This window comes from Lithobates pipiens, unplaced genomic scaffold (genome assembly GCF_037356315.1).
Source record: "Lithobates pipiens isolate NorthernLeopardFrog02 unplaced genomic scaffold, aLitPip1_a1.2 Scaffold_30, whole genome shotgun sequence".
Classification (NCBI taxonomy): Eukaryota; Metazoa; Chordata; class Amphibia; order Anura; family Ranidae; genus Lithobates; species Lithobates pipiens.
Window position 1 is genome coordinate 163,341,987 of NW_027507791.1, and position 6,374 is coordinate 163,348,360.

At 48.5% G+C, this 6,374-nt stretch overlaps 2 pseudogenes; both read right to left on the minus strand.

Annotated features, from left to right (window-relative positions):
* On the minus strand, window positions 1-119 carry LOC143948947 (5S ribosomal RNA; annotated as a pseudogene).
* A 538-nt stretch (window positions 120-657) lies between these two features.
* LOC143949376 (5S ribosomal RNA) lies at window positions 658-776 on the minus strand (annotated as a pseudogene).
* Window positions 777-6,374: the final 5,598 nt, after the last annotated feature.

Sequence of the window (6,374 nt, forward strand, 5' to 3'; positions counted from 1 at the left end):
AGTCTACAGCACCTAGTATTCCCAGGTGGTCTCCCATCCAGGTATTAACAAGGCCCGACCCTGTTTAGTCTCTGAGATCAGACGAGATCTGGTGCTTTCAGGGTTATGTGGCCATAGGCAAGCTCTTCAGGCACTTTCAACTCATTGACAAACACCAAGATGGTCACCTTGGTAAACAAACAAAAAAAAAACAAGTCAACGCCAACAACATAAAAAGAAGCCTACAGAACCTAGTATTCCCAGGTGGTTTCCAATCCAGGTACTAGCAAGGCCCGACCCTGTTTAGCCTCTGAGATCAGAGGAGATCGGGCGCTTTCAGGCTTATGTGCCCATAGGCAATCTCTTTGGGCACTCTCAACCCTCTTGATAAATGCCAAGATAGTCACCTTGGGAAACAAGCGAAAAAAAAACAAAAAGGTCAATGTCAACAACATAAAAAGAAGACTACGGCACCTGGTATTCCAAAGCCATCTCCCATCCAGGGACTAACTAGGCCCAACCCTTCTTAGCCTCAGAGATGAGAAGAGATAGGGCTCTTTCAGGGTGATGCTGCTGTAAGCGAACTCTTTGGGCACTCTCAACCCTCAAATGCCAAGATGGTCACCTTGGGAAACAAGCGGAAAAAAAAAATGAATCAACGCCAACAACATAAAAAGAAGCTTACAATAACTGGTATTCCCAGGTGGTCTCCCATTCAGGTACTAAGCAGGCCTGACTCTTCTTAGCCTCCAAGATCAGACGAGATTGGGTGCTTTCAGAGTGATGTGGCCATAGGCAATCTCTTCAGGCACTCTCAACCCTCTTGACAAACACCAAGATGGTCACCTTGGGAAACAAGCAGAAAAAAAAACAGGTCAACGCCAACAACATAAAAAGAAGCCTACGGAAAGGACGTGGCTTGCCTGGCGGCGAGGATGGCAGCACATTAACAGAGCTCCGGAGAGAGAGTCAGCAAACAGCCTTATCTGTCCTTCTTACACCGCGAAACATGGGCAAAAAAACCCAGCTAACGCCTAAGTGCCCGGAGGAATCCGAGCGGCAGAGCGGCCCGGAATATCAACGAGATCTTTAAATCTCAGACTTTACAGCGGGCGAACGGCCCTGACAAGATGGCGCGGCCGCATGGTGAGGAGGAAGATTTCAGCGAGGACTCCCAGTCTGCCTCGGAGGACACAGGTAGGGGTCTCTCTCACTCCTCTAAACCCCTCACTTATGACCACATGTCCGGATTCGCTGCAGACATAAAATCCACATTTTCAGCAGCCATAACAGATCTGAAGACTAACCTGCTAGTACTGACTGAAAAAATCATAGCAGTGGAGACAGCAGGGAGAAGGAGGGACAGAGACATCCGCACACTGGAGTCGGTGGCAGAGGCACACTCCTCACATTTCATAGAAATGAATCGCCATTTGGAGGACTTGGACAATAGGGGGAGGAGGAATAACATCAGGGTAAGGAGGATCCCCGAATCTGTGGAACCTGACCAGATCATTCCTGCCCTACAAAGACTCTTTAACAGTCTCCTAGACAGACAGGAAGATTCGGCCATAGATTTTGTGCGCGCTCACCGAGCACTTAGAGCAAGAGGCCCAGATTCTGCACCCCCCAGAGATATTATTTGCTGCCTCCAGAACTTCCCTTTAAAAGAGGACATAATGAGAAGAGCAAGGGGGAATGACCGCATTGTCTTCAACGGGGCAGCCATTATGCTTTTCCAGGACCTGTCTCAAATCACATTGCGCAACCGGAGAGCACTACGCCCGTTACTGGACATACTCAGAGAGCGTGAGATCAGGTATACATGGCGCTTCCCCTTCGCTCTCGTGGTAACACATGGGGGTAAACAGTTGTCCTTGCGTACTCCAAGTGACCTACCAGAGTTTTGTACCGCTCTACATCTGGAGCCACCAGCCTTACCGGAGTGGTATCAGGAATTTGCCCTGCCTGTGAGCTCCCAGGAACCCCATGGCTCGGCCTGCTCGACTCCTGAGAAACAGCTGCCAAAACGTATGAGAAGTAACAAAGGGAGCCACTCTACTATGGGTACTCCTAATCCCAGACCCACTCCCTCCAGAATCAGGGGGGGAGACCGGGATTAATTTGCTTGTGTTCTACCTTACCGTGTGAGGTTCTCGGGCCATATTGGGTACTGTTTGTGTGACTGCTGGCTTACGCAGAGGGAAGTCTTGGCCTATCTGAAGGGAGCAGTAGCGGGGGATGTCTGCTGACCCGCATTGAATGGGGGGCACTACGCTACTTAAGACCTGTTTTTCCCAACACACGGCTCAGTGTTCAGATTGCATTATTGCAAACGGTTGTGGGATGTTGCTTACCCATGGGCCCCTCTCCTTATTTGCAATCTGTTTCACCTTTTTACATATGGATTAATACGCCAAGGGGAAGGTTGCGATACTGTCATCATGGGTGGAAGGGAGTATAGACTATGGAGCTTTTTGTTCACTGCTGGGACCACTGCAGACTGTCCCATGATTCCAAATCCCATCAAAAGCAGGATTAGTTTGGCTACATTCCTTTTGCTGTACCATTAATGTGAGGTCATACCTTCCCTGCATGTGGATTGAGAACGGCTTACGCCAGGGATTGTTTAACAGCATGCTAATTGTACCTTGTTTCCGTTGGGCTCCGGAATACTTTGGGGCTATTGAAACTTGGCCAACAATCTTCCCACCTCACTTAGTTACCGGTTGCAGCACGTCACTACGGATACAGATGGCAGATGGCCCGGGGACGATTACACGGGGGGGTTTGAGCCCTTGTCCTTTAGATTTGAACCGCAGAAAAGAAGAAGACAGACTTTTACATTCCATTGGTTTTTAATTGCTGACTCTCTATCCCATTTCTCTATGTTATTTGTTGAATTATTTTCCTTTTTTTTTTACACTGTGATCGTTTTCTCATTTTTTTTGGGGGGGATTACACAGTGCTACTGTTCAAGGCGCGCCTGGGTCAGATCCACAAACAAAGCAAACCGCTTTTCGGATCACCCCACGACCCTACCAAGCTTTTCCAGACCGGGTAGTTCACCTGATCTAGGGAAAGGCTGCTTTGCAACCCGGTAGGCTGTGTTTGGTTTACTGAGGGAGTTACTTTGCCTCAGGGATCAGATACTTCGCTTCTTTACAGTTACAGCTAAAACAACGAACGGTACAGGCTACAGGAAACAGGAAACGGTACAGGCTACAGGAAAATGGCCGTGAATTAGAGATATTATTTAAACGTTCGTCCACCTCCTATGCTTTAGTCCCTGATGAAGTCACGTGATCAATGACGATACGCGTAGGATTTGCCTAGGAGGATACCGGAAGTGACGTCCGGGGTACGAACGAGGAGGCCGTTCGTTGTTTTAGCTGTAACGTTTGAATTGTATTACTTAAATGTGAGTACCCAGGACTTGGTCCTTTTTATAATAAAGAATCTGTGTGACTTACTTCACTATTGGAGCCCCTTTTCTCTTTTTCGGGTTTGACCTGTGATCCTTTGCGAAGTACCTGGAGGAAAATATCTGGGGCGCTTGCACTACACTTAGGATATACATCGCAAACCATTGGAGTATACTGCTGTACCTATACCAACTGAGGATACACACCCTAATCGAGGACATACACCTTAAATATTGGAGCATATTGCTGTCTAACTGACAGCAGTGAGGTAAGGTACCCACTGCACTCAGTGTGTGAGCACCCACTTTGAGGAACTGTAAGATCACCGGTGGAACTACCCGTGTTTATTCACAGGATTAACCCTTCACACAGCACAGCGTGGATTCACTTTATTTTGCATGAACTGATATGGATTGCTAGTCCTTTATGTCAATTAAGAGACACTTTAAGAAACCCTTTTGAATTGCTGTTTTTTTAGGTTTATCTATTTACTTTTTGATATATTTTTACACACATTTATTTATTTATTTATTTGTTGGATTTTACCCTTACACAATTTTCTGTATACACACTGGCACTTGGATGCACCTTTATGGACTGAGATACACCTTTTTGATTTCACAACTTTCTGGATTGATATTATCAGGATCTGCATTTTTGTTTTTATTACTTCACTTGCACTGTATTACGATTGTATAGATTATTTATATTTCTTTATTTGATCTTAGTATGAATAACACTAGGAATATGTGTATATTCTGAACACCCCATTAATCATTTTATGCACATAGGTTGTAGATATAATTTAAAGTAATTTTAATCGCATAGGTGCGTCTTTTAGATTTTATATGCGATTATTTATTTTTTGTTACTAGATTTAATTAATTTTGTGTGGAGCGCAACACCATTCTTTTTTACTAATTATCACTTGAGGGGAGGGTTTGCACCTCTGTCGGTGGTTTGCTGCAACCATACCAGTTCTGTTTAATTCACCATTGTAGCGCGAGGATAACCTACCATTACCAGTCTTGAAGGGATGTGGTATTTCCAAAAAAATTATTCGGTTACATCAGCTTCAGGTGCTTGGTAGCTGTGGGTGATCTTGATGAAGGTCAGTCGATCAACTGATTCGGTGGACAGGCGCACCCTGTGATCGGTAACAAAGCCACCAGCAGCACTGAAGGTGCGTTCCGAAAGAACGCTGGATGCAGGACAGGCCAGTAGCTCAATTGCATACTGTGCAAGCTCTGGCCAGTGATCCATCCTCAAGACCCAGTAAGCCAGAGGATTTTTGGTGGGAAAGGTATCCAAGTCTGACCTTGCCCCTAGGTATTCCTGCACCATGTAAATCAGACGCTGGCGATGGGTGCTGGAACCGATCATACCTTGGGGCTGCAGACTAAAAAATTGTCTGAAAGCATCAGTCAGACGGCCACCTTCTCCACCGCTCCTTCTGACCGATGCCTCAGCAACACGTTGTCCAGGACCAGGAGTTTGTAACCTCCCAGTCTCTGGGAACGCGTTGCACAGACCTTTCTGCAAGGCCTCCCAGAGATGTCTCATCCTCTGCTCCCTCTGCAATGGCAAGATAAGGTCGGCAACCTTACCCTTGTACCGTGGATCAAGGAGAGTGGCCAGCCAGTAATGGTCCCTCTCCTTGATCCGAAGAATACGAGGATCCTTCCGCAGGCTTTGCAGGATCAGGGAGGCCATGCAGCGTAGGTTAGCTGAGGCATTCGGTCCGGAGTCCTCTGGGTCACTAAGGACAACATGATCCGCAGCTACCTCCTCCCAGCCACGTACAAGTCCACTTGTTTCTTGGGACTGTAAATCATCCCTACAAGACTGCTGCTGCTGCTGCTGATGCTGAGTGCCAGCCTCCACCTCCATGCTGACACAATCATCCTCCTCCTCCTCTTCCTCCTCCTCATCCTCTTCCTGTGTGATGGGTGGCACAGCAGGAACACTGTCTGGATAAAGGGGGCCTTGAGAGGCAAGGAAGTCCTCCTCTTCCTGCCTCTGTTCTGCCTCAAGTGCCCTGTCCATTATTCCACGCAGCGTATGCTCCAAGAGGTGGACAAGAGGTACAGTGTCACTGATGCATGCACTGTCACTGCTCACCATCCTTGTGGCCTCCTCAAACGGTGACAGGACAGTGTATGCATCCCTGATCATGCCCCACTGGCGTGGTGAGAAAAAACTGAGCTCCCCTGACCCTGTCCTGGTGCCGTAGTCGCACAGGTACTCATTGATGGCCCTCTGCTGCGTGTGCAGCCGCTGCAGCATGGCCAATGTTGAGTTCCATCTGGTGGGCATGTCACATATAAGGCGGTTCTTGGGCAGGTTCAACTCCTTTTGGAGCTCAGCCAGCCGAGCACAGGCATTAAATGATCGGCGGAAATGCACACAGACTTTCCTGGCCTGCTTCAGGACATCCTGTAAGCCGGGGTACCTGCCCAAGAACCGCTGCACCACCAGGTTAAGGACGTGAGCTACACAGGGCACATGGGTCAGTTGTCCCTGTCGGAGGGCGGAGAGGAGGTTGGTGCCATTGTCGCAAACCACCATTGCTGGCTTAAGCTGGCGTGGCGTCAACCACCTCTCGGCCTGCCACTGCAGAGCTGACAAAACATCCACCCCAGTGTGGCTCCTGTCCCCCAAACAAACCAGCGCAAGCACGGCATGGCATCGTTTTGCCTGCGTACTTGCGTAGCCCCTGGAACGCCTACAGAGCACCGCTGGTTCTGAGGACAGAGTACTGGAAGAGGCCATGGAGGAAGAAGAAGAGGAGGGGGTGGAGGAGAAAGGTGTGTCACAACCAATAGTAGCATTTTGGAGGCGTGGTGGCGGAACAACCTCCAACACTACTGCACCTTGTCCTGCATCCTTCCCAGCTGCCAGAAGAGTGACCCAATGGGCCGTGAAAGACAGTAACGTCCCTGTCCATGCCTGCTGGACGATGAGTCAGCG